This window comes from Bos grunniens, chromosome 13 (assembly GCF_055505025.1).
Source record: "Bos grunniens cultivar Pamir isolate PY7600 chromosome 13, Bosgru_T2T1.0, whole genome shotgun sequence".
Lineage (NCBI taxonomy): Eukaryota > Metazoa > Chordata > Mammalia > Artiodactyla > Bovidae > Bos > Bos grunniens.
Genome location: NC_141177.1, coordinates 48,661,454 through 48,679,996, shown reverse-complemented (window position 1 = coordinate 48,679,996; position 18,543 = coordinate 48,661,454). Strand labels below are relative to the sequence as shown.

Below are 18,543 nucleotides of genomic sequence, written 5' to 3'. Positions count from 1 at the left end.
ACCGGAAGGACTGATGCTGAAGTTCTAGTACTTTGGCCACCTGATGGGAAGAGCCAGCTCATTGGAAAAGACTGACGCTGGGAAAGATTGAGGGCAGGAAGAGAAGAGGGAGGCAGGGGATGAAATGGTAAGATAGCACCACCATGTCAAAGGACATGAATCTGAGCAAACTCTGGGAGATAGTGAAGGACAGGGAAATCTGGTGTGCTGCAGTCCATGGGGTCTCAAAGAGTCAGTCACGACTTAGTGACTGAACAATAACAACAACGTGTAAAAGAATGGCAACTTTTAGTTTTCATTAAAGGAACAAATATTAATAAAAAACCTAGCATCTGCTACTAACACAATTTCATGAAATGAAATGCACTTTAATTCCAAACAGGAAGGACATGATTGGATAATGAAGATGCCTGGGCAGAAGGGCCTTGATGCACAGAATAACCAGATAGATGAAGGGCGTTAAGGTGTTAGCACCTTCAATCAGAATGATGTCAAAAAAACAAAAGGTAAAATAGTGTCTAAAAGATCAGAAGAGGGATGATCATGATCAAATATGTTCCTCGCCCTACATTTCTGATACCTTCTTATGTTGCTGATACTTTATAATAAAATTTAAAAGATTTACTCTGCATCAGAAAACAACTGTGTCACATATTTCATGATGATGATGTATATGTAAATCATTTTATATTTTTTTTAATTAAAATATTTTTATTTACTTATTTTTTGCCGTGCAGGGTCTTCAAGGTTACACTTCGGCTTTCTCTTGTTGTGGTGAGTGGGGGCTACTCTTGAGTTGTGGTATGCTGACTTTTTATTGTAGTGGCTTCTCTTGTCATGGAGTGTGGGCTCCAGGACTCACGGGCTTAGCAGTTGTGGTGCATGAGCCTGTAGTTGCTCCACGGCATATAGGATCCTCCCAGACCAGGGATTGAACTCATGTCTCTTGCATTGCAAGGTGGACTCTTAACCACCGGACCAACAGGGAAGCCTTCATTTTATATTTTTAAAATGCTATTTGATTAAAACCTCATGACAGGAATGAGGTTCTCACCATAAATTTCATCATCCCGTGTCTCACTTTCCATCAGAAACCAAAGCTCCCAAATGAATCCCTGTTGAATCAGCAAACATCCTAACATCTGTCAACAGTCAACTGACAAACTGGACTGGATCTGAACCTTTGGGTGACAACCGACCAACGCAATCCAGACTTTTAAAAATCAGAATTGCTGTAAATTTTCTTTAAAGTGCTTCACGTACTTTCTAACTACAGTTGTGCATTCTCAGCGCTAAGTCATGTCCCACTCTTTGCGATCCCATGGACTATAACCCCCCAGGCTCCTCTGTCCATGGAATTTTCCAGGCACGAATACTGGAGTGCGTTGCCATTTCCTACTTCAGGGAATCTTCCCAACCCAGCAATTGAACCCATGTCTCTTGCGTCTCCTGCATCGCAGGCAGATTCTTTACCACTACACCACCTGGGAAGCTTATATATATTATATTGCTTCCAAGGGGCAAGGGAGCTGGGATATTTGTACACCAGCTTCTGTCAGTGTTCTGTTGAGAGAGGCTCCCAGGGTTCTTATGTTTCCAGAATTCCCAGCCTGCTTTGTGGGAGGACAGAATGGTCTCCAGCTGTTGGATAAACTCTCAGGCAGAGATACAGATGCTGACAAGTGGAGGCGGAGCATTTATACTACAAGGGAGGTGTAACCAGGGCACCCACAAGATGGGCTATGGGTCACTTGTGCCACCTTGTCAGCCCTCAGGCTGAGACGACTCAGCAAACACCTCCAGGTATTATGGTGCTTTCAGGTTTTAAAAAAATGTTTAATAGTGCTAACACAAGATCCCTTTCTCTGTGAAGTTAATGCTTTATTTTAAATCACTTTGAATGCTTTCATCTAGAATGCTTTCTTCTTTGCAAAATTAAACTTAAAAAAAAAATGACTGTGTAGGTAGTGAAAATGAGAAAGCTTAGAGGTTGGATAATCTGTTTTTTTTTTTCCTGTAACAGGAATATTCCTACCAAAAAAAAAAAAACACTTAAAAACGTCTAGAAGTGAACTGATCTTGCCAGTTATCTGAATTGTGGAGGTGAGAGACGATTCAATTAGGATGACTAAATTTAACTAGGAAGGGACACAGCAGACACACTGAAAATAGACTCAGTAGCAGAGGACTCCTGACTTCAGTCCCACAGATGTCACCCCAACATTCAAGGCATCCTGGTCAAAGGAAGACAGAAAATTCTGGTGACTCTACATGAGTGGAGGGTGGACAAGCAGGTATTGATGAAGTGTTAATGCTCCTAATTTACATTCATGTATTTCACTGCAGGGCTTCCACAGTGGCTCGGTGGTTAAAGAATCTGCCTGCAATACAGGAAATGTAGATGTGGGTTCCATTCCTCAGGAAGATCCCCTGGAGGAGGGCATGGCAACCCACTCCAGTATTCTTGCCTGAAAAATTCCATGGACAGAGGAACCTGATGGGCTGCAGTTCATGGGATTGCAAAGAGTTGGACACGACTGAAGTGACTGAGCACACAAGCACAATAAAGTCACCTTTTCTCTGATGAAATATTGAAAGAACATACATACAGATGGCCAACACACACACAAAAAGATACTCAAAATCATTAATTATTCAGTTCAGTTCAGTCGCTCAGTCGAATCCGACTCTTTGTGACCCCATGAATCGCAGCACACCAGGCCTCCCTGTCCATCACCAACTCCCAAAGTTCACTCAGACTCACGTCCATCGAGTCGGTGATGCCATCCAGCCATCTCATCCTCTATTGTCCCCTTCTCCTCCTGCCCCCAATCCCTCCCAGCATCAGAGTCTTTTCCAATGAGTCAACTCTTCGCATGAGGTGGCCAAAGTACTGGAGTTTCAGCTTTAGCATCATTCCTTCCAAAGAAATCCCAGGGCTGATCTCCTTCAGAATGGACTGGTTGGATCTCCTTGCAGTCCAAGGGATTCTCAAGAGTCTTCTCCAACACCACAGTACAAAAACATCAATTCTTCAGTGCTCAGCTTTCTTCACAGTCCAACTCTCACATCCATACATGACCACAGGAAAAACCATAGCCTTGACTAGACAGACCTTTGTTGGCAAAGTAATGTCTCTGCTGTTGAGTATGCTATCTAGTTTGGTCATAACTTTTCTTCCAAGGAGTAAGCGTCTTTTAATTTCATGGCTGCAGTCACCATCTGCAGTGATTTTGGAGCCCTGAAAAACAAAGTCTGACACTGTTTCCACTGTTTCCCCATCTATTTCCCATGAAGTGATAGGACCAGATGCCATGATCTTCGTTTTCCGAATGTTGAGCTTTAAGCCAACTTTTTCACTCTCCACTTTCACTTTCATCAAGAGGCTTTTTAGTTCCTCTTCACTTTCTGCCATAAGGGTGGTGTCATCTGCATATCTGAGGTTATTGATATTTCTCCCAGCAATCTTGATTCCAGCTTGTGCTTCTTCCAGGCCAGCGTTTCTCATGATGTACTCTGCATATAAGTTAAATAAGCTGGGTGACAATATACAGCCTTGACATACTCCTTTTCCTATTTGGAACCAGTCTGTTGTTCCACGTGCAGTTCTAACTGTTGCTTCCTGACCTATATATAGGTTTCTCAAGAGGCAGGTCAGGTGGTCTGGTATTCCCATCTCTTTCAGAATTTTCCACAGTTTATTGTGATCCACACAGTCAAAGTGCAAACCAAAAATATGATAAGGTACCACCTCACAACAGAGTGGCCATCATCAGAAAGTCCACAAATAACAAATGCTGGAGAGAATGTGGAAAAAAAGGCATCTTCCTACACTGTTGGCAGGAATGGAATTTGGTTCAGCCACTATGGAGAGCAGTATGGAGGTTCCCTAAAAAACTAAAAATAGAGTTACCATCTGATCTTGCAATCCTACTCCTGAGCATATATCCAGAGAAAAGCATACTTTGAAAAGATACATGCATCCTAATCTTCATCAGATCAGATCAGTCACTCAGTCGTGTCTGACTCTTTGCGACCAGCAGTATTTACAATAGCCAAGTTATGGAAGCAACCTAAATGTCCCCTGACAGAGGAAGGTAAAGAAGATGTGGTACATGTATACAATAGAATATTACTCAGCCATAAAAATAAAGAAATAATGCCATTTGCAGTAACATTGATAGCCCTACAGATTATCATATTAAGTGAAGTATGTTAGACAAAGACAGACAAATATCATATGATATCACTTATATGCCTAAAAAATGATACAAGGATACTTCTTTACAAAACAGAAGCAGACTCATAGACTTAGAAAACAAACCTATGGTTACCAAAGGGGAAAGACATGTGTGTGTGTTGTGGGGAGGGATCAATTAGAGGTTTGAGATTAACATACACATACAACTATATATTAAATAGATAAACAAAAAGGACCTATTGTACAGCAGAGAGAACACTACACAATAATCTATAATAACCTATATGGGAAAAGAATCTGAAAAATACATATATATATATATAACTGAATCACTTAGCTGTACCTCTGAAACTAACACAACATTGTAAATCAACTATACTCCAATACAACATAAAAATTGACAAAGAAAAAAAGAGAATAAATCCAAGGACCATAATGATGTCTTTGATACGAAGCCAGTGCTGGGAACTTGAGCATGATTTCTCATTTTTGTTTTCTTTTATTGTGTATAGTTGATATACAATATTGTATAAGTTACAGGTGTACAACATAGGGATTCCCTTTTTAAAGGCTAGACTCCATTGAGGATTACAATATTAATAAAATATTGGCTATATTATGATTGTTGTAGCTTTTGTTTCTTGGTGTATAAAGCCCTCTTGTGGGTGTTCCCAAAGCAGGCTTGGGTAAAACCGTCCCATCACAACGACTTCGAGGTAATGTTTGCAACTTGTTCATCTCTGTTCTTAAGGTTTCATGCTGCGGACTCACATTTAAAACCCATATTCCCCATGCCAGGGCTTTTCCTGGCAGGTGATTTTTTTTAGAGGATATTAAATCATTTCATACCTACACATGATAATGCATGATATACAAGCTTCATCCCCACCTATAACTGTCTTGTACCATAATTCAATCTAGATACATTGCCTAGGATGTTTACACCTGGAACGCGTCTGTGATGAGCCCTACCCCATTTTTTCTTGCCTATTCCTGATGCTTCTTCTCATTCTTCAGTGTCCTCTGCTGTTTTGGGGCTCTGTCTTAGAGCGCCTCTCCTATTTCATTAGTGTTAACAGTTCTTCAGAGTCTTACACTTTGTTTAACCATGTTTACATTAGAAATTTTAAAAAAAACTTTAAAATCTTTAAGCAAACAAATACTTCAAAAAAGTGGGAAAGTCACCAATTAAATAAGAATCCAGAAAAAAAGCAGGGTTCTTATAAACACTTCTTTGAACTGTTTTAAGCTGGAAATAAGTGTTGTAGAAACATCTCAATTTCATTTTAAGAATATAAAATCAACAGATGCTTAGAACTGTAAGTGCTTCCTTTGAAGACTCACTCTACACGTGTAGCCCGTCTGTATACTAACAGTCATGGCGATTCCTTGATGCTTGTACATTCATTGTTGGGAGTGATAGCATGGACTCTTACCTGAGCCTCAGGGGTTTTTTCTCGTCTATTACTGGGAATAATAAGACCTATCTTGTAAGTCTGTTGTGAAGATTAAAAAAGATCATATATATACAACACAGCGCTAGGCTCAATAAATTATTGGTCTCAATTAGCCATGGTTACGTAAGACATTTTACCCCTGTTTGGAGTACAAATTGACGCGATTAAAAAGTCAACTTCTGGGATTTCTCTGGGAGTTCCAGGCTTCCACTGCTTGGGGTGTGGGTTTGATCCCTGGTCTCAGAGCTGAGATCCTATGTGTCACATGGCGTGGACACACGTAAAAAAAATAATAAATCAGCTTCTGACCACCACAAACCCTCTTTCCTAACTGCCTCCCAAAGGGGCTGATGGTGTAACAGATGGCGGCCAATCTGAAGGAGGCAAAACACACAGAGCCTCACCAGAGCCCCGTGCCAATGCTCCACCAGCTGTTTCTTGTTCCTCTTCTCCCTTAACCCAGGAAACTAATACAGACAGGAAAATCCCACCTGTCCCTGCACCGTGAAAGGGGGAGAAATAACCATGTCTCCTCATCTCCTTCATTCTCTCTCTGTCTCCTTTGCTTCATCTATCTACACAGAGCTCATCACAGTCCATTGCTTGCTGCTCTTTCTGCTTGTTTTTTGTCTTTGCCCTGAGCTCCACAGGGCAGGGGTTTTCATTCCTGGTATCTGCTGTATCCCTGCTGCCTAGAACTATGCCTGCCACCCAGGAGATGCTCAGGAAATATCTGTTGAACTTAAGAACACATGAAAGGATGAAATAGGCAGGAGCCCTGGGAATTGTCTAATGTAATTTTTTCTTATAATGATAAAACTGAGAGGAAAACTAAGAGGACTTGGGGAGAGGAATCAATAAAGGAATAGAGGGTCAGAAAGAGCAGAGCTGTTCGTCTCATGGACAAGAGGTCAAGGTAAGGACAGAAAGATGGACTGGGGCCTGAGTGTGAAAGCCCTTGCACCTGGATCAAGAATTTGGCTGTGTCCTGAAGCAGTGGAAAGCCAATGGGTTTATTTAAAGCAAAGGGGTGACAGAGATTGTTTTTAAGGAATTGCTTGGAAGCAGTGGCCATGCTGGATCAAGAGATGAGAGAAGAGTGGCAGAAAGTGGATATAAGAGATACCAATGGCCTGGGGGGAAGTTGCCCCTTTCTGAAGTGTGTGGACAGCAGAAGAAATGGAAGGTGGTGGAGAGGGGAGTCAGCTGCAGCTGGGAGCGGCCTAGCATGATTCCCAGGGTTCTACCACTGGGGCCGAGTAGCTGGTACTGGACAGCATAAGAGATGGGACAAGTTTGAAGTGGTACATACACATTTAGGGCACCCATGGAACATTTGAGTGATGTCCAATATGGGTTGGACAGACAGGTATGGAACTCAGGAGCAAGGGGAAAGCTAAGGACCTAGCACTGGGAGACACTGCCAGAGACGAAGGTGGAAGAGGTCTCATCTAGAGGTCTCATCTAGAGACCACTCTGGTTGGGCATAGATAGAAAGAAAGGAAATCCAAGGATAGAGCTCTCGGGAACAGGAAGTAGAGATATCTACATGAGAGCATGCTGTGTCTCCAAGCTTGACCACAAGCAAGTTCAAAATGCTTGTGGCTCTTTAGAGAAGGACTATCCTTTGGTATTAACTGCTGATATTTTTAATAATTCTGTTCTATTTGTCTTTTACCAAGCTTATCAATAATGAACAAACATTACTAATGTGGATAAGTTAATAGACTCTACACTAAAAGAAAGATAATTATAACAAGTGTCCATCATCCAAAATAAACACAGGAAATAGGAGTGACGGGCACTAACTTGGATCCAGAACACAAACAGGGTTTCCTGTTAGTGCAAGAGAGTAACACAAAGAGCCTACAATGTCTAAAAATAGCCTTCAGCCTGGATGGATGGTATGGTCCAAGGGCCACCTAGTTCTGTCCTGACCAGCATGAAAAAAAAATCACTGGTTCTTTCTGGAAACCTACCTGAGCCCTTTTGTGGTTCTGCAACCACCAGTCACTTGCTAACAACCTCTTGTTATAAGTCTCATGTATGAAGCACATGAGTTAGGGCTCTTGTTGTCAGAAGTGGGGATCTGGGGTTTGGTTGCAGAACTCTTCAACAAGGAGGGCTGCAGAAAGGTGGGAGGAGGAACTGTGTCTCTCTGTCGAGGCGCCCCTCATATCTGAGCTGTGACGCATGTTTGATGTAATTCCTTCTTCCCACCACTTGCTGACCTTTCAACAATGAGTTCAGGAGTCAATGTTTCTGGTAAGCTGCCCTGGTCGCTACACAGCTACTCCCACCCCTGCCCACCATCCAAACACCCAGATGCCACATTGGAGCATCTTGTCTAAAACCCTGTTTATTCTGTCTCCAAATGTCTATGCCTGGAATGTAATTTGTTCTGTAACCATCTGTTTTTCTAACTTTCTCCATTACCAGACACGAGTTCCTTGGAACAGAGGATTCACCTCTGTCATCTTTGTTGAAATAGCACCCAGCAGGTCCAGAGCTCAGGACCAGTGACACGGGCCAACCTGCTCATTGCCTGATGGCAGTCTGGGGACCACTGCCCCACGCAGGTGACCTGGCCTTGACCCCTGCCATTGACCTGACTCAACTCTCTGCGTCCGAGTATCTTCCTTGTCAGTCTCCTCAACCTCTCTTGAATCTGAGGACCAGAGCAAGCAGAACACAGGAGAGGAGGAAACTGGAAAGTCTCCCCCAAGGCCAGGAGGCACAAGATCCAAGAGGAAGTGACAGGCAGCCATGAACCTGTGGTGGACAACCACCACACATGACAGAGAGAGGCCACGGGAACCAGCCTGAGAAGGACCACGAAGTCCAACTTCTGCCCTTTAAGAGGCTGCTGACCTTCCTTCCACTTGGAGAGCTGGTGGCGGGGGTGGTGAGCGTGGGTTTCTTTATTGGTTCACTGCCTAGACGTGTAGCAGTTCTTACAGCCAAGTTCAACCAGTGAGAGAGGAGTGCCCTCACCCAATTATCCTGTCAGAGAAAAGCAGTGTGGAGATAAGCTCTTCCATAGCAAGACTCCATTTCCAAAGGGTATTTCTAGCCACCATCTTGTTGGTGCTACTAGAATGTGAAATGCCATGACTCTTAATTTTTGATTATAGAAAATTTCAAACACAAAAGCAGAAAGTAGACTGTAACAGCCACCTCAAACCCAGACCCCTCCTTCAACAACTATCAACACTTTGCCAATCCTGTTTCATTTGTCTTTACTCCCTTCCTGTTTCTTTTGTATTAGAGTATTCTAAATCAGCTCCCAGATAACATTATTTTCATGATGCCATGATCACATCCCCCAAAATTTTAAATAATTCTTTCATATCATTTAATAAACAATTGTAGAATAGGTACCCCATTTATTTTACTCACAAAGACAAAAGTGATTGGCCCAAGGTCACATGGCCATATGGAAGGGCACCATAGATGGGTTCCTCTGACCTCACAGCCCAACGCACTCCCCACCAGAGCTCCCAAGCCCGAGAAACGCAAGTGGGAAGCAGTCACACAGGCTCAGAGGCAAGATCCAGCTGGTGTGCCTCTCAGTAGGTAAGACACTGCAGCTGCAAGTCTTTGTTCTTTGGGAGACTTGTTTAGATCTTTTCCCAGAATCAACCCAAATGTTGTGCTGGAGACAGAACACACAACCCCCACTGCACGGCCTCTCTGCAGCCATCTGCCTGCGGGGGCTCGTGGAGGCTCACGTTGCCTGTTGGAGCTGGGAGGGGCTCCCTGTGTTCTCTGGATCTGAGAAGAGCATCCAGAAGAGGGATGGGAGATAACATTCCTACTAACCTCCCCTTGGACAGGAAGGACGGCCAAGCTGGAAGCCTCCCAGGTGATGCTTCAGTGACCCCAGATCCTGTCTCTGGGTCAGGGTCCCCAGATCTGTCTGTATATTGTGTTCCTTGTATGCCTCCTCTGGTTCTTTTTGAACAAGACAACTGTTGGAAAGCTTCTCCCAGACAGCTGATATTCATTAATACAGACAGAAGCCAGAGTGACGGATACATCAGGCTGCACGAGAGGATAGGAAAGGATCCTGGAGAAGCACGAAAGGAAGAAGGCATAGGACAGGGTGAAGGCGGGGCAGTGGGCGCGGGTGGGGGGGTGAGCGCCGCCTGTGACTGGGGACACCGGCCGCTACAAAGTGTGTTTATTTCCATCATCCTGAGTCATCAGCTTCATGGGCTTCCCAGCTGCACGGCGGTGTCACTCCTGATGTTGACATGTGTCTGGGAGGCAGGAAGCTTTAGAACAGAGAAAAGGACATTTTCAAATAACAACAACAACAACCAACAGCGAAATGGGAACTGGGTCATGGGGCCAAGATTCCATCCTCAGCAGGTCCTGGAACCAAAGGACGTTGCAGAGTGCCAAAAAAGCCTTGCTTTTTTCCTATCAAAAGCCCAGAAAGATTTTTTTGTAGATATAAACAAGATTATTCTAAAATTTATATGGAAAGGCAAAGAGAATAGAATAGCTAAAAGTAATTTCGAAAAAGAAGAATAAAGTAAAAGGAATCAGTATATGTGGTTTCAAGACTTACTGTGTAGGGTCAGTAATCAAGGCAGTGGTGTCAGTATAAACACATAGATCAGTGGAATAGAGCAGAAAGCCCAGAGATAGGCTCACAGAAATATGCCCAGCTGGTTTTTTCTTAATATTGCTTATATATTTATTTTGTGTAATGTATGTATATGTGTGTATGTGTTTGTTTGTATTTATTTATAAATAAATAAATAGAATTTATGCTGCCACGCAGCATGTGGGATCTTAGTTCCCTAACCAGGGATTAAATCCGAGCCTCCTGCATCCTTGTACTGGAAGGGCGGCGTCTTCACCACTGGACCGACAGGGAAGTTCTCCAGTTGATTTTTTATAAAGATGCAACAACTAGTGGTCAATAGGGGAAAGATAAACTTTTTGACGAATCGTGCTAGAAACATGGGGCATCTGGAAGTAAAAAAGATGAACCTCAACCTAAGTCTTGAGCTTAAAAAAAAAAAAAAAATCGACTCCAGAAAGATAATGGACTTAAGTGTAAAGCATAAAACTGAATTTTATTAAACATGGGAATTTTAAAATCTTTTCAAAAACATAGGAGAAATCTTTGGGATCTAGGGCGGGGCAAAGAGTCCACAGACTTACCAGTCAAAGCATGATCCACAAAAGATAAGAAAGTGGATGAGCTAGACTTTAACAATAGATTCTTTTGTTCTTTGAGACACTGCAAGAGGAAGAAAAAACAAGCTCTGTGGAAAAAATATTTGCAGACCACATATCCAACAAAGGCCTCATATCTAGAACATACAGAGAGAACTCTCAAAACTTAGCAGTTTCAAACAAAAAACTGAATTAGAAAATGGGCAAAAAATACAAAGAGATATTTTACCAAAGAGCATACACGGATGGAAAATAAATACATGGAAAGATATTCAACATCATTAGCCATCAGGGATTAACCATTCTGGTAGAATTAATGTGCTGAGTCACTCAGTTTTGTCCGACTCTTTGCAACCCCATAGACTGTAGCCTGCCAGACTCCTCTGTACATGGGATTTTTCCAGGATACTGGAGTGGGTTGCCATTTTCTCTTCCAGGGGATCTTTCTGACCCAGAGATCAAACCCGCATCTCCCACATCTCCTGCATTGCAGGCAGATTCTTTACCACTGAGCCACCAGCATAGAATTAAAGGTGTTGCCTAATAACCTAGTGGTTCTCAACCATGGCAGCAATGTTAGAACCATGCGGGGTGCGGGGGAGGGCAGGGGACAGGTGAAAAACTTTGACCCTTAGGGGGTTTATCCTCCTTCCTCAACCAGGATTCTAATCTATTTAGTCTGCAGTGATACAGTCCCAAGTATCAGTATCTTTAAGATAATTTTAAAGTTGAATTTCAAAAATACACAGAGGTAAAGAGAAACATGTAGCAAACTCCCTTATACCCACTGGGCTCAATAATTATCAATATTTCCCCCAATCTTATTGTATCTTTTGCCCTCTCCATCTTCTTTTGTTATTATTGTTAAAAGTATTTTAAAGCAAATTCTAGGTATGATATGATTTTGACCATAAGCTTTGTGTGTGTGTGTGTGTATACTGTTACATTAATAATCATTCCTTAATAATATCATCTCACGCTGGTGTTGAGAGGGAGGGTCTCCAGTCTCTGACTTCTGCGGGCATGCTCTTCCCCAAGGGCTGGGTGTCAGGAAATGTGGCTTCAGGAATTGGCTGTAGGGCTGAAGCGCTAGTCCCTCAACACCCATTCACCTTATTTTTTGAATTGAAAATAATGTTAGCATTACTTTTATCTAGGATACTCTATGGGACAGGGCATTAAAATTGTCCCACTAGCTACCACGTCCAGGCTGCTCCATTTTATTCAATGTCTAGCGGCTTCCTAGTAAAAATATGTCCCACAAAGAACTCAATAGTGTTATTCTTGGCTAGAAAATTCATCAATTCTGTGGCCCTGTGAATTCAGGCATCCTCTGAATGTGCTTCAAGTCTAATTCCTGACTCCTGGAAGGCCATTGTGAATTAAGAACCGGATAAATCTAAGCAAAAAGTCATACTACACTATCAAAGCGAAGTGCCTTGTCTTGCACCACTAGTCCAAGTGGAAACTAAAAATGAGAAAATGACATGGAAGTTTTCCAACAATTCATCCCTCTGCAAAAACCTCTGTGCTATTCACCTCCAGGGATTTTACAGTTGACCACTTTCAGGAGTTTCTTGGCAAACACCCCTGTGTCCTTCTTCCAGGGTCCTCTCCAGTGGGACCCTACTTTGGGAGAGTTGTTTTGCCTTTTTTCTATCAGATTTTGTCTCCAAATGTTAGCTGAGTTAAAATACTGACTCTTTGTTAAATATAAAAATATGTCCTCAGTTTTGAAGTCAGTCCCCTTAAAATACTTACTGACTGCAAAGAAGAAAAAAAGGGCCTGAAAGACATCACCTCATCAAGGGATCAAAGTGAAGGTCTCCAGTAACAAGACAAACTGAAATCGACCACTGATCGGAGGCATTGAGAAAGACACAGCATCACTTTGGTGATGCTCTTGCCAAATACACAGAACCCGAATTTCATCATGAGAGAACATCAGGCAAAACAGACTGAGAGCCATTCTATAAACTATCTGGCCTGTCATCTTCAAAGATGTCAAGTCATGAGACTCAAGGAAAGCCTAGGGAATGTTCCAGATGGAAGGAGACCAAAGAGACATGATGACAGAAAGTAACATGTGATTGCAAACTGGCTTCTTTGCTATTAAAAAAAAAATTAGGATAAGTGTGAAACTTCAATAGGTCTGAGGACTGGGTAGCAGTGGCACACTACTGTAAATTTCCTGGTTGCACAGTTGTACAATGGTTATGGAGGAAAACGTCCTTGTTTCTATTCATGGGGGACAGGGCGTCAGATTAGAAACTTACTCTCAAATAATCTAAGGGGAACAAATTATTTGTATTCTACTTGTTAACTTTCTTTAGGTGGGTGATTGTTTCAAAATCTGAAATACACTCACATAGATGTTTTTTTAAAGTAAGCCTTGCGTATTCGAGAGATAGAAATAGGATTTTGTGTGTGTGTGTGTGTGTGTGTGTGTTTGTTTTTACTGGGTTTGACTATCCTAGAAAAAAGTCTTCTTTGTTAAAGTATCTTTCTCACAGGTAGCTGTAGACACTGCTCTAGGCTTAATGCACCATCTTCAAAGGATGAGGTCAGCTTTGAAATTAAGCCAACAAAATGTAAAGAACACCCAAGGCTGCTGGAATTATCAGCCTGGGCTGATAAAAGGAAATGTCATATAGATCGTATTAATTATTTCAAACCAGGGCCTGGTTCTGAGACCACAAAATACGTGGTGTCTCTACTCTCTACTCTTGCGCTGGATTGTTAGAATCTACTCACTACAGAAAGTCCTTTTCACTTAACACAGTTCTCCCAGGAGGGAGGGAGGGAGGGAGGGAGATGTCTGTGTTCCTTTGAAACGGCCCTTCACAACAAAGCACCACCTTTTCCTAATAAGGCCGTCCACACTCTCAGACAGAATTAGCCACGCAGTGTAGTTCAAGTTCTCAATGCATGCAAAGTCAGACAGCAAGCAAAACATCTATTTATATGCTTTGTGATAATGATGTTGATCTATTATTCAATCATTTCTACATCTTACCAAAAAATGCAGTGCTCTTGGGCATGGCCCTGACTGCATCATTCCTGGCCAAACATGGGGGGGCTTGACTGTCATCACAAAGCTGCCTCAAGTTAGGGCTTGGCTTCCAACTCTGCCTTCTTCTTCTTTTTTTTTTTTTTTTTTACCATTTTGAAGCTGAATAGAATAACTAGTTAATGAGTGAGGCATAGTCTGGAGGTGGTGGTAGCAAAGATTGAATTTCATTTGGCCAGAGGCCTGGAACTCGGTCTCTTGCCTCCTGAGAGCGGCTTCTTGTTATGCTTAGGGTGCACTCCATCTCTGGTTTGTCCCAGACTAAATGGAGAATGGAATTTGCCCCAGTACAAACAGAACTCAGATCGACAATAAAACCAGGGCCAGGTCTGCTGCTAATATATGGGAGCGCTATTGTCAAAAGTCTTTCTGGAGGAGAAGGAAAAAGCCAGTGTCACTGTTGAGACATGTGAAAACCAGGGGAGGTTCTAGGCTGTAAATTCACCCCTTCCCCTCCTGCCTTACACAGGGAACGTGGGAGGAGATAGATGTCCAGACCTGCGTCCCCTGGTTGGGGCTGGGGCTTTGTGACGGGGCTGGAGGAACTCTCCAGGGACAACTCTCAGGGGGAAGGCCTGCAGCAGAAGAGATGAGGAGTGGCTGAGGACAAAGAGAGAGAAAAGCCCCTGAGAGCAGTGCTACAGGGAAGTCTGCAGAGGGGCTACTGGGAGGATTTGCGGGAGACTCTGGATCTGAAGATTCTAGGTGAAAGATGCTTGTTTTTTCCTTTCTTTAAAAGAGACAGCTGGGGCTTCCCTGGTGGTCCAGTGGTTAAGAATCTGCCCTGTGAGGCTAGGGCCTCTGAGATCCTGCTATCATGGAGTGACAGGGAAAGCTGATCCAGGCACCAAGAACCCCTGCGTTCCAGCTACAGTTTTGAGATTAAGCACTTGCTAGTGGGACCACCAGAGAAGGCAATGGCACCCCACTCCAGTACTCTTGCCTGGAAAATCCCATGCACAGAGGAGCCTGGTGGGCTGCAGTCCATGGGGTCGCTAGGAGTCTGACACGACTGAGCGACTTCATTTTCACTTTTCACTTTCATGCACTGGAGAAGGAAATGGCAACCCACTCCAGTGTTCTTGCCTGGAGAATCCCAGGGACGGGGGAGCCTGTTGGGCTGCCGTCTATGGGGTCGCACAGAGTTGGACACGACTGGAGCGACTTAGCAGCAGCAGCAGCAGCAGTGGGACCACAGGAAGGAGCCTGTGAGTTGTACAGGGTTCTTCTTGGATCCACCCTTCACGACTCTGGTTTTGGTGAAGACTCAGCGTGGCAAACAGGAGGTGATGTTCCTCCAGGAACCCCACTTGAGAACCACATTTCCCTGCTGACAGCACTGGTTCGCAGAACACAGTGGATGCTGTAGGAGGGCTAGACTCACCCCTGGCCCTGGCAGTGACTGTTTCATCAAAAGCCTGAAGAGAAAAGACGGGTTCTTCTTCTCTGGGGGGAGATCCAGCTCAAATGACACTTGCTTTGTGATAAAAGTCTAAAATGACAGACAACAGAAACCATGATGATGACAGTGGGAGGCACCTAAGGAACACCGACTGCATGCTGGACCCCTCCCCAAGCACTTCCTGTCTTCACTGCTGCATCCCCTTTACACCTTTTGTCTTCATGTTTACAGGCGAGGAAACCTAGGCCCAAGAAGCTTGGGTCACTTCCGTCAGGACACACAGCCGGCAGGCTGTGGGGCTTCAACTTGAACTCCAACAGGCAATGGCTGTCCAGGCTGTCCACTCAGAGACATCTCTTTTAATGATCTTATCATATAACAACTCTGCTTACATTCTTCAGTGGCTCCAATCACCTAGACTATGAGATAAAATCAATCCCTTTGGCGAGAAGCACCTGGCCTGGCGTAAGCTGCCCTGGCCACCCTGCCGGGACTCACCATACTGTGCCATCCACCTGCATCCAAGCTCCACACGTGAGGAGTTACTCGCGCCTTCTCCCAATGGACCACGCTCCCTCCCTGCCCCACTTCTTTTGCCCGGTAACCAATCCATCACCAAGTCTATCTGGCAAATTCCTGATCAGACTTGATCTTGAACAGGGTGACCCCTTCTAGGAAGACTTTTCCGGTCTCTCCAGGCAGATGAATCCACATTCCTCTTCTACGTTTCTCCACTTCGTCTCCACAATGTGCACATCTCTATGCTGCAGATCTGAGCTCCTGAAGCACAACTGCCTGCTTGCCCTGGTCTGTTTCTCCAGTGAACTGGGACTTCCACTGCATCTTATTTATTTTTGTATTCCCAGTGTCTAGCACATGGTGGACTTTCAATAAATATTTGCGGGATTGAATTACATGACTTGGTAACTTTGGATTCATATGTCTTCCCAGGGCAAAATTTAGATCATAAATCCTTGGAAGGTAAGGACAGTTCCTTCCCTCGAAAACATTCCTCAGTGCTGAGGGCTTTGCTGGTGCTAACATACTTAAGTATTTATTAGGTAACTGAATAAACGAACAACTACTTTCAGGGAAAGCTTTAACATGAAATGAGTAAAAGGGAGATCTCTATCCAGCTATCAGGAGATACACCCAATTTTCTGGATCTTATCCACAGAAGTAAACAATGAGGCTGAAAATGGTAGACAGTGAGAAATAAAGAAATTACTTCAGGAACATAAAGCAAGTAAAAGGTCAAGCCGGGAACATATTCATAGCTTTTCATATTCAAGTCTCTTTTCTAGGAAAAGAGACTTGTTAATATAACATTAAATGATATTTTGTTCCATGGGAAATCCATCTCCAAATGTTATTTCCCTCTTGAGGTGGTACAGTTTGCATTAAACAAAACTACTCTAATGTATTAGTATCACTGATGATTCTTTCCACTGAGTACCAAGAAAAAAGTTGCTTCCACCAGTCCATGAACACAAACTCATTTTCTTTATTATGTCTTTGTTTTCTCTTTGTCCAATTAGTTGAAAATGCTTTATAGGTCTACAGGGTACGAGGTAAGGAGATTTCTGAGCATGAGAAAGGCGTTTTCCACAATCTACAGATACAAATCTTGGAAACTTATACTAAACCACAGAAGAAATGTTTAAACAATGACGGGTTCCTTTCTTTTTTTTTTTTTTTTTTTAAAGGATTTAAATTTCTTTTCAGCAATTCTAATTTTACCACTTCAAGTCATGTAAAAGGAGGCTCCAGAGTAAAATTGCCTTGTAGACCCCAGCTTGAGCTCATCACTCCCTGGAAGCACTCCACCCTCACAGGTGGCCTTATAATTTAGGTCGGAATTCGTCATCACTGTTGTTTTCAGGTAGAAGCTACCTCTCTGGCCCTTCGATTTACCTCCTATTTACTTCAAAAGATAAAGTCCTTGAGGGGAATAAATGATCAAATCTAATGTGTATTTAAAATATTCTGTTAATTGTTTCTGTATGTCTTTCTGGAAAGAAGGACATTTTTGGAGGAAGAACAGTTACAAACATTACTGGCAGATAGAAGCCATCTGGAAGAGCATACGAAAATCACAGAGTTTTGGTCCTGGCTGGGACTGATGGTCTTGCCCTACTTTTTCAGATGGGGAAACTGAGGCTTCTTAAGGACCTGAAGGAGATCTCAGATGCTGGCTGAGTGGGGCCCTTGGTCCAGGCTTCCAGATGCCTGGTCCTAAAGACCCAGAAAGTCCTCTTGGTGACCATGACTCTGAAGGAAACCGCTGGTCAGGAAAATTCCAACGCTGGGGAGCATTCTCTGATAAAGAAGATGCCAGACAATGAATCTAATGTATAAGTGTGTGAGCTGCTCAGTGGCAGGAAATGGACAGTAGGGAGTCTGGAAGTAAGGCCGGTAACAGGAGAGCACCTGGATTTTTAAAAAAATGACTTTTATAGTTAGTTTGGAACCCTAACTCAAATGATGCTCCTCCCTCCCCTAAAAGGACTAAGGACCCATCTGTAAAAAAAGATGATGTACTCTCTGAGCTTTAGAAATCATAGAAAATAGCCAAAAAAACACACCATTAAATCACAAGGGAATGATGCAAGAGAGATAAGGAATTTTCATACTAGACCCGAATACTGGAAGCTTAACACCACGAAAGGGTTGGAAGTGAATATTGTACAAAAGGGCAGAAGAAGTGAGATACCTGCTCCAGGTAAGACAGGGAGAGAAGCCCCGCCCACCAGGTGTGGGAAGCATGCTGTCAGGATCCCTCTGGAGAATGGACTAGAGCAGTGGCCCCAACCCTTGGGCCACAGACTGGTGGGTGAACAAGTGAAGCTTCATCTGTATTTACAGCCACTCCCCATCCTTTGCATTACCACCTAAGCTCCGCCTCCTGTCAGATCAGTGGCTTCATTCGATTCTCATAGGAGCATGGACCCCACTGTGAACTGCTCATGGCAGGGATCTAGGTTGCATGTTACTTTTGAGAACCACCTGAAACCATCCAACCACTCCAGATGTGGGAAGGAGCCCCACCCACCAGATGTGGGTTCATGGAAAAATTGTCTTCCATGAAATTGGTCCCTGATGCCAAAAAAGATTGGGGACTGCTGGACTACAGGACAATTCAGCTATACCTTTCAAAGTATAAAATGTGTATAGCCTGGGTTCCAGCAATTCAACTGTAAGGGATTTATTCTCTAGATAC

The 18,543-nt window shown here is 43.3% G+C and overlaps 1 long non-coding RNA gene across 2 annotated transcripts; it reads right to left on the bottom strand.

The window, feature by feature from the left end:
• Positions 1 to 5,663: 5,663 nt before the first annotated feature.
• LOC147360950 (uncharacterized) lies at positions 5,664 to 18,543 on the bottom strand. 2 transcript variants are annotated; one of them, XR_015139526.1, is made up of 4 exons: positions 15,822 to 18,543; positions 15,306 to 15,413; positions 10,837 to 10,915; positions 5,664 to 9,935 (listed from the first exon to the last, which is right to left on the bottom strand). It is a non-coding gene; the product is annotated as an uncharacterized LOC147360950 (long non-coding RNA). The 2 variants fall into 2 exon arrangements; XR_015139525.1 differs by having other exon boundaries at positions 15,306 to 15,893.